Below are 9,948 nucleotides of genomic sequence, written 5' to 3'. Positions count from 1 at the left end.
GCCCTGCTTTTCTCTCCCCTCATCTTCCCAGTTTCTGTTTACTCTCCAAATCATTCTTGATCTTTTTTTTTTTTTTCCCTCTCTTTCCCTTGTTTTGTTCCTGGGATTCTCGCCCGGAATTTGGGAGCTTTGCATCTGGCTGGAGGAACGAAGGGGTGGGGAGAAGCGAAGAGGGGATGGGCAGTGATGGAGTGAAGGCTAAACGGGACATCTAGTCAGTGCACGTGTATGTGTGAGAAGATGCAAGGCTTTGTAGGCACTACTGTGGAAGGAAAGACTGGGGAGGGGGTGATAAAAGCACACCGAGAAGGCGTCGTGTTAAAGGGATGTGAAGGGAAGACAGACGGCCTTTTGGCAGAAGCTCCTACTGGTGGTAGGAGGAGAGGAGCGGAAGGGCAAAACTAGGGAAGGGACAAGGTATCCCTGAGCTGTGTCTATGACTAAAAAGGAAAGCTAGGGCTGGAGATGGCTTAGCGGTTAAGGCGCTTGCCTGCAAAGCAACAGGTTTCACTCCCCAGGACCCACGTCAACCAGATGCACAAGGTGGTGGAGTTCGTTTGAACTCACGGCGATCTGCCTCCCACGTGCTGGGATTAAAGGCATGAACCACCACGTCTGGTTTAATTTTTTTTTTTATTTTTTAAAGAAGAGGAACCAAGCCAGGCGTGGTGGCACACGCCTTTAATCCCAGCACTTGGGCACTTGGGAGGCAGAGGTAGGAGGATCGACGTGAGTTCGAGGCCACCCTGAGACTATATTGTAAATTCCAGGTCAGCCTGACCTAGAACGAAACCCTACCTCGAAAAAACAAACAAGCAAACAAACAAACAAAAAAGGAAGCAGATTAGGGGAAAATGAAGGAGTTGAGGGAGCCGGAGAGGTAATTAGGAATACATCTGCGTTGGCGTGGGTCCTGTCGCGTCTGGAAGGACTGGAGAGTAGATGGGTATACAAAGGGAGAACCTGGACACCTGAAACCCCTGGGGCGCGGGGTGAGGGGCACGGGCAAGGACAGAGGAACGTGTCCTAGACGATGTCAGCGACAGCATGAACAGCGACCCTGAGCTCTACTCTCAGCTGTGTCCTTCAGCTCCGCTCGTCCCTCTGCTCCTCTCCTTCTCTATTCATTTACTGGGTTTTCTAGGATTCTCAGTCTGTGCTGTGCCCGTGGGGCCGTGGAGAGGGACTGGCCCGGGCGCTTCTCTCCTGGCCCTGCTTTCTCGACTGATCCGCTGCAGCGGCTCGGGTCCCGCCCGCCCCCAGGCAGGGCCCACCTCCCCCAGCCAGGACACGCCCACGCCAGGCAGAGCCACGCCCACGCCAGACAAGGCCACGCCCACGCAGAACCACGCCCACTCCTGGACCCGCCCACGCCAGGCCAGGCGGGTCTGGTCCCCAGCGGTCCCGCCTCGCAGGAGAAAGGAAGAGGGACTACTTCCTTTGGCCACCCACGCCCGTCCAGCTTTGAGTTACGCAACAACCATCTCATTCTTTCCTAAAACAAGGACTCCCGGCAGTGACTCAGTTTAAAGTCTGGGCCCCCAAGCCAGAATGTCAGCAAAGGGCTTCCTGAACTTTTAGGTAAATACAAAATAAAAACAACCTCACTCTAAGGACCGCCCATGGCTACCCTGGGACCCCCTAGACTCTTGTGTTTGGAAAGCTATGATGTTTTCCTGTTGCCCGAGATCCTGGTGCCGATTAAACACACAAGAACAGGACTCTCTTCCACTGAGGACCTGTGACTTCCTACACCCAGCTCTGACTTCAGGCTGGAGAGCTTGATTGATTGCTACTTCCAAACCCTTTTTCCTATTATTTAGGTACTTTTTGTCCAGTACATGGTTCTGGCTAGGTCGTTTCTCCCTGACCTAGCCTGCTGCCTTTGAATAGGATGGAAAAGCCTATGAGACTTTGGGCATGGGGAAAAGATGGTTCCTTGAAGGATCCCAGTAAGTGTCTGTGTTCCTTCTTGGCAGGTCATTTGGAAGAGAAACCCCCAAACTTTGCTAACTTTAACATTTGCCACTTTTTCCAACGTCTCCTCCCCCTGTCTCCTGTCTGTAGAGCTCAGACTCGCGGGTCTTCTTGGGGTTCTGCCGTTCAAGCAGGACACTATTTCCTACGCTAACACTGCACTGCAACTCCTCTCCAACCTTCAAGATGAACATCCAGAGCTACCTGGGGGTCTCGCGTGTCTCCTTACCGACGGAGCCCCTGGAACTCTGCGTTTCTTCCCTTTGCCATCCATTCTGCCTTAGCACCCAGAGCACACGGTAGATACTTGGGGAAGAGCATGGGCCAAATGCAAACCCTGGGGAGCCTGCCTGGCCTCCGCAGGAGAAGAGTTCGAAGGAAGTTATTGCCAGAACTGAGAAAGACTAACCTTGGACTATGTTATAGGCTTCAATAAACTCCACAGGGCCTGCCCCCTTCTGTACCACGTGACATTGTTCCGATCTGAAGCTCAGCATCTCACATGTTCCTCCAAATTCATGGCACCCTCCGGGGTTGGCTTTCTTTTACAGACCAGGGACACGGAGAGGGGACTGCCTGGACCATATTCAGCTGTAAATTTGAGAACTGCAGGCCCGAGCAAAGGACCACTTAAAGAGAAAGAGAAGCATTATTCCCTTCGCTGCTGCAGGACACCCAGTGTCAGCTGGCATTGTGTGGCACAGGAAGACCCAGAGGGGAGGTCCAATGACTGTGTCATGACAGAGCCCGAGCCTGGAGTGAGCCTGACGAGAACTGCTGTAATAACATAATTGGTTCCAGCCTCCAGTTTCTTTTCTTTGTATAAAATATTTTCTTTAGCCAGGCGTGGTGATGCACGCCTTTAATCCCAGCCCTTGGGAGGCAGAGGTAGGAGGATCGCTGTGCGTTTGAGGCCACCTTGAGACTCCGTAGTGAATTCCAGGTCAGCCTGGGATAGAGTGAGACCCTACCTTGAAAAATCAAAAAAAATTATTTTTATTTTTATTTATTTAAGAGAGAGAGGGAGAGAAAGATGGCTGGTTAAGGTTTTTGTCAACAAAGCCAAAGAACCCAGGTTCAATTCCTCAGTACCCATGTACTGGCATATGTGGCTGGAATTTGTTTGCAGTGGCTAGAAGCCCTGGTGCGCCCATTCTCTCTCTCTCTTTCTCAAATAAATAAATATCTTTAAAGAGAGAGTATGTGTGTGGATGTAGCAGGAATTCCTGGCAGTGCAAACAAATTCCAGATGCATGTACCACTTCGTGCATATGGCTTTATGTGGGTAATGGGGAATTGAACCTAGGCTTGTTTGGCTTTGCAAACAAGCATCTTTACTCACTGAGCCATCTCCAGCCCGTCTAACCTATTTTCTGCCAGAACTGAGAAAGACTAACCTTGAACTATGTTAAAGGCTTCAATAAACTCCACAGCGCCCACACACCCTTAAAAGCTTACCTGCTGAATTACTGTCTGGTCCAGTGATAGTTTCCTCTTCAAAGGCCTTTGGGAATACACTGTCTTGTTTCCCTCCCATAGGCCTCTGCTCCCATCTGACATTCCTAACCCCGTGGCTTGGGCCCTGTAAACACACTCTGATTCAGCCAGATGGCTGGATTACCTTCCCCAGAACTCTCTGGCAGTTTCCCACCTGGGGCCTGAAATGGGATAAGGGTAAATGAAGGTGAGGCATAATTGGTTTTTCAGAATTAATTTCTTCCCTGAGTCTCCAAGCTTTAGGCTCAGGAAAACTCAACCCTTGCCAGACTCTTTCCACATCTACTTGGCCAGCTGAGCCTCTTGCTTTCCATTGAATCCACCCACACCTTTGTATGGTCATTCTATACTTTCTATATAATACATTTCCAGTTAGACTGTGCATGATTTGAGAACAATTCCCCACTTTCTTTATGTCTAGGTCCCCAATTTCTGGCCTATGTAAAGAGTTTGGAATAAATCAAATAAATATTAAGGTTTTTTTTTTGTTTGTTTTTTTTTTTTTTTTTGGTGGGAGCAAAGGGAATCCTGGAGAAGAGTGAGGAGATTAAAGGGCATTTTGGCTTCCACATAGGCTCTAGTTCATTGTTTTGGACTTTTTGTTTTTGTTTGGTTTTTTTAAGTGTCTCACTGTAGTCCAGGCTGACCTAGAACTCACTCTGTAGCCTCAAACTCAAAGCAATCCTCCTTCCTCTGCCCCTCAAGTGCTGGGATTAAAGGCATGTACCAACATGCCTGGCTAAATGTTTATCTTTTTTTTTGTTTGTTTGTTTTTTTGAGGTAGGATCTCGCTCTAGCCTAGGCTGACCTGGAATTCACTAGGTAGTCTCAGGGTGGCCTCGAACTCACGGTGATCCTCCTACCTCTGCCTCCCAAGTGCTGGGATTAAAGACATGCACCTCCACGCCTGGCTCTAAATGTTTATCAACTCTTTATAACAAAATCATTTAAAATCCTTTCTTCTAAGATTTGTTTTTTGTCATTCCCAGATTTATTGAAAATATTACCGAATAGCAGAAAACAGTCAAACAGCTCCACATGGTGTTTTGAAATTCACCCCAACTGTAGGCTGAGTGACCTGCAAGTTGGAGAGACTGCCAGAGTGCAAAAGCTTCAGCAGTTCCTTAGTGTCAGGATCTACCTCAGTATCTCCTGATCCAGGGCTGAGACCTCAGGAACATAACTCTCTCTTCTTCCTGTAGCTGGATGGAGATTCTCCTCACAGGACCTCACTGAATCCGCTTCACCAGATGCGTGCCGTAGCCTGCTATCTTGTTGCGGAGCTTCTTGCTGGGAATGGTGGTGACCTGCTCACACATGCGCGTGTTGGAGTGGAAGTCTTTGCCTAAGCGCATAGTACTTCTTGATGAAGACCTGGGCGGCTTTCTTTACGGTCTTAGTGAGAACGCGGCCACCCTGAGACTGCATAGTGAATTTCAGTTAAGCCTGAGCTAGAGTGAGATCCTACCTCCAAAAGAAAAACAAAACAAAACAATGCCCCTTCCTTCCTTCCACTTGGCTGCCGGAACTGCTTGCTGCCTTCCAGTGTGGATTGAACACCATTGTGGGTTGAAGGCCAGCAGCTTCTTAGGAAGCCCGGGTCGGGACTGCTGAGGCATCTGGCCACGTGGACTGAGCAGCTATCGGGTTCTTTGATTCTGGGGCCTGCAACTGCCGTTGGACTACCGGGAGAGCGTGAACGCAGTCCCCCACTACCACAAGTTATGCACTGTTCCGCATTTGGGGAAATCACAGGGGTCAGTACATCCAGAGTGCGATGGATAAGCCTGGCCCTGGGAAAACCACCTTCATGATTATGGCGTCTCCCCTGCCAGGTGTCCTTTTGGCTGACTTGAGGATCCATCTGAACCCAGGCCATGCTAATGGTGAGGATGGTCAGCATCGGCTCTCAGAGCTCCTGCCCTGAGTGACCTATGCTGCCACCACGCACCGGTTGGTTCTTTTGGGTGAGCTACTGCTGCTCTCTGAGCTGAGTGAGTTTTACAGAGGCAACTCCTTCACAAAGAGAGCTTGGGCCCGAGAGTGCAAGAAAGGCCAGGAAGCAGACAAATCGTGAAAACGGAACACGAACTTATTAAATAAGGGAACAAATGCTTTACTATTGGAAAGATGAGTTATTCCCCAAACATCCCAGAGAAACTGACAAACCCCAACAGAGACCTGGAATACATCCTCATTCTCTAAAACCTTTGGAAGAGAACACTCCTGAGTAAACAGATCTACAACAGCAGCAGCATGATAGACAAAATCACTGTAATTGTACTCCCTGTGTTGTTTAGCATTTTCAACTAAGTTTACGGGGTAACATATTTGACTAGGGTGCTCATGCTTACAATGAAATTGCAGGCATGATGGCGCACGCCTTTAATCCCAGAGCTTGGGAGGCAGAGATAGGAGGATTGCCAAAAGTTCGAGGCCACCCTGAGACTATACAGTGAATTCTAGGTCAGCCTGGGTTAGAGTGAGACCCTACCTCAAAAATAAATAGGGACTGGAGAGATGGCTTAGCGGTTAAGGCATTTGCCTGTGAAGCCAAAGGACCTAGGTTCGATTCCCCATGACCCAGGTAGGCCAGATGCACAAGGGGCACATGAGTCTGGAGTTTGTTTGCAGTGACTGGAGGCCCTGGCATGCCCATTCTCTCTCTGTCTCTCCTCTTTCTCTCTCTCTGCTTGTGTAGGAAAAAACCCCCGCAGGGGGCCCCCACGCTCTGCCCGGATAAGGCAACACCCCAAATCACTCACGAGAAGCGGTCTTGATGCAAACTGCAAGAGGATTTTATTCCAAGCGCCCTGGGGCCCACAGTCATACACCTCACAGGGGTAGAGGACTGCAGAGCCCCGAATGTAGGAACAGGACAGTTTTTATAGGGTTTCTAACAAAGCCTGTGCCTTAGACCAATCATTTTCTAATATTAGGAGCCCCGCAGGGTGTTAGCCAGTCAGTTTGTGCCACCCCATAGTTTCTAAGCCAATTAGTTTATGACCTTGGTGGTCAGCATTTGCGCAGGTCCTTGGGTGGGAGTAGCAGAGTGTGGTACCAGTCTCCTGTGACCTTGGAGGTCAGCATTTGCGCAGGTCCTTAGGTGGGGGTAGCAGAGTATGGTATCAGCCTCCTATGACCTTGGTGGTCTGAGGCAGGCTGCTACAGCTTATGGTGTGAGCTACTAAGGCTTACAGTGTGGGCTATTAAGGCTTATGGTGCAGGCTATTTACAGAAACCAAATAAGTGGTTCACTTTATTACTCATTTCCCATCCTTGAGGGCTATCTCATGCCCTTTTTACCTAGTTTTATATTAGGAGCGGGCTCTGATATAATGAGAAGAGGGATTCTTTACTTGCTTCTAACAGAGAGTAAAGCCTGGAGTTTGAGGTATGCAGGGGCCCGCTTAAGCTCCCTTTGGAGCGTGATAGTATTTCTGAGCTTCTGAATTCTTGGGCCTTTCACTTGTAAATAAACACATTAGTTAATTAAAATAAATAAATACAGGACTGAAATTGCTAAAGAGACTAGCATCATTAAAGATAAACCTTTTTTTCTAAATTTATGCAGATCCTCTTTTTTTAAATTTTTTATTTATTTGAGAGTGACAGACACAGAGAGAAAGACAGATAGAGAGAGAGAATGGGCGCGCCAGGGCCTCCAGCCTCTGCAAATGAACTCCAGACGTGTGCGCCCCCTTGTGCATCTGGTTAATAACGTGGGTCCTGGGGAATTGAGCCTCGAACCTTGAACTCTCTGTGTAGCTGAGGATGATGTTGAACTTCTGATCCTTCTGCTTTTACCCCCGAGTAGTGAGATTACAGGTATACATCACTATACCCAGTTTGAGAATCCTTTCTCGTTTTCTCCTCATTTTTGGTGATGGTTACCCATCCCCAGTAGTTCCTGTCTCGCCAATTCATCAGTCCAACCCCTGCTTCTGTCATTAGGTCACGTTGTTTTCCCCATGTCTGTCCAAAATTTTTCTTCTATAAAAACTATTTTTATTTATTATCTATTTGCAAACACAGAGAAAGACAGAATATAGAAAGACAAAGAGAATGGACATGTCAGGGCCTCTAACTGCTGTAAATGAATTCCAGATGCATCTGCCACTTGTGCATCTGGCTTTGGGTACTGGGGAATTGAACCCAGGTTGTTAGGCTTTTCAGTCAGGTGCCTTAGCTGCTGAACCATCTCTCCAGCCCAAGACAAATTACTTTTTTTTTTGGTTTTTTGAGGTAGGGTCTCACTCTAGCCTAGGCTGACCTGGAATTCACTATGTAGTCTCAGGGTGGCCTTGAACTCATGGTGATCCTCCTACCTCTGCCTCCCGAGTGCTGGGATTAAAGGCATGCACCACCATGCCTGGTTTATGACAAATAACTTTTTTTTTTTTAAATGTACTTTATTATGACTTCAACTATATTTCTTTTTATTTATTTATTTATTTATTTATTTGAGAGCGACAGACACAGGGAGAAAGACAGATAGAGGGAGAGAGAGAGAATGGGCGCGCCAGGGCTTCCAGCCTCTGCAAACGAACTCCAGACGCGTGCGCCCCCTTGTGCATCTGGCTAACGTGGGACCTGGGGAACCGAGCCTCGAACCGGGGTCCTTAGGCTTCACAGGCAAGCGCTTAACCGCTAAGCCATCTCTCCAGCCCATGACAAATAACTTTTAAGCCATAACCTTACACTCTTAAGCTCATGGCCATCTTATACTGTGAAATGCATTCACTCCACCTTCAAAAGTTCCCATAGCATTGCCAGGCGTGGTGATGCACACCTTTTTAGTCCCATCATTTAGGAGACAGAGGCAGGATTGTCATGAGTTCAAAGCCACCCTGAGACTACTTAGTGAATTCCAGGTCAGCCTAGGCTAGAGTGAGACCTTACCTCAAAAAACCAAAACAATAACTCCCCATAGTCTGGGCTGGGTAGACGGTTCAGCAGTTAAAGGTACTTGCTTACAATGGCTGGAGGCCCTGGTGCACTCATACATTCTGTTTTTTTTTTTTTTTTTTCCAAGGTAGTGTTTCACTGTAGCCCAGGCTGACTTGGAATTCACTATGTAATTTCAGGGTGACCTCGAACTCATGGCAATCTTCCTACCTCTGCCTCCCAAGTGCTGGGATTAAAGGCATGCACTGCTATGCCTGGCCATTTTTTTACATTTACATTTATATTTATATTTATTTATTTGAGAGAAAGAGAGAGAATGGGCACACCAGGGCTTCCAGCCACTGCAAATGAACTCCAGATGCATGTGCCCCCTGTGCATCTGGCTAAAGCAGGTCCTGGGGAATTGAACTGGGGTCCTTTGCCTTTGCAGGCAAATGCCTTAACTGCTAAGCCACCCCTCAAGCTCCCCTTATTTTATTTTTGAGGCAAGTTATTTCACTGAGTCTGGAGCTCACCAATTTGGGTAGACTAGGTAGCAAACAGGCCCCAAGGATCTTCTGTCCCTTCCTCCCCAGCACTGGGATTATAGGCACACATCTCCATGCCTGGCTTTTACATGGGTGCTGGGGATTGAACTTGGGTCTGGGTGCATCTGGCTTATGTGGGTCCTAGATAGTTGAAGCTGGATCCTTTGGCTTTGCAGACAAACACCTTAACCACCAAGCCATCTCTCTAGCCCTAGCTAGAGGCTTTTTAAATTTTTTTTTTTTGTCCTGATGATTGAGTCCAGGATCTTACCCATGCCTGACAAGCATCTGACTAACTGAACTACAATCCCTAACCCTCCACTCAGCTGTTTAGAGTACCTATTAGGAAAATAATGGGTAAAGTCTAAAGGATCTGCACTATGGCTACATAGACAATGAGGCTGCAGCAGGTTATAAACCCTGCTACAGAGGAGGATGTCAACATCAGGTTGTGCTCTGCTCTAGGCTACTCCATGTTGTAGGAAACAGCGGCTTTCAGGCTGTCCTTTGTCCACTATAATGGCTCTCTGGATTTGGCTCCATTCTGTTTTGCTTTTCAAGGTAGGGTTTCACTCTAGCCCAGGCTGACCTGGAATTCCCTGTGTTGTCTCAGGGTGGTCTCGAACTCACCATGATCCTCCTACCTCTGCCTCCCAAGTGCTGGGATTACCACCATGCCCAGCTTGGCTTTGTTTTGTTTATTTGAAGGAGAGGGAGAGAATGGGCATGCCAGGGCCTCCAGCAAACGAACTCCAGATGTATGTGCCACTTTGTGCATCTGGCTTACGTGGGTCCCAGGCAAGCACCTTAACCACTAAGCCACCCCTCCAGCCCCTTGGCTCCATTTTGTTCACTTTTATTTATTTATTTGAGAGCAACACAGAGAGAAAGAGGCAGAGAGAGAATGGGTGCGCCAGGGCCTCCAGCCACTGCAAACAAACTCCAGACACGTGCGCCCCCTTGTGCATATGGATAACGTGGATCTTGGGGAATCGAGCCTCGAAACAGGGTCCTTAGGCTTCACAGGCAAAGTGCTTAA

General features: G+C 48.2%; 1 non-coding gene and 1 pseudogene across 1 annotated transcript; both read right to left on the bottom strand.

The window, feature by feature from the left end:
* Positions 1 to 4,498: 4,498 nt before the first annotated feature.
* LOC123461538 lies at positions 4,499 to 4,902 on the bottom strand (annotated as a pseudogene).
* A 256-nt stretch (positions 4,903 to 5,158) lies between these two features.
* On the bottom strand, positions 5,159 to 5,317 carry LOC123462000. Its single transcript, XR_006638038.1, has one exon. It is a non-coding gene; the product is annotated as a U1 spliceosomal RNA (small nuclear RNA).
* Positions 5,318 to 9,948: the final 4,631 nt, after the last annotated feature.

Source organism: Jaculus jaculus, chromosome 6, assembly GCF_020740685.1.
Source record: "Jaculus jaculus isolate mJacJac1 chromosome 6, mJacJac1.mat.Y.cur, whole genome shotgun sequence".
NCBI lineage: Eukaryota > Metazoa > Chordata > Mammalia > Rodentia > Dipodidae > Jaculus > Jaculus jaculus.
This window is presented reverse-complemented; position numbering and strand designations above follow the sequence as displayed.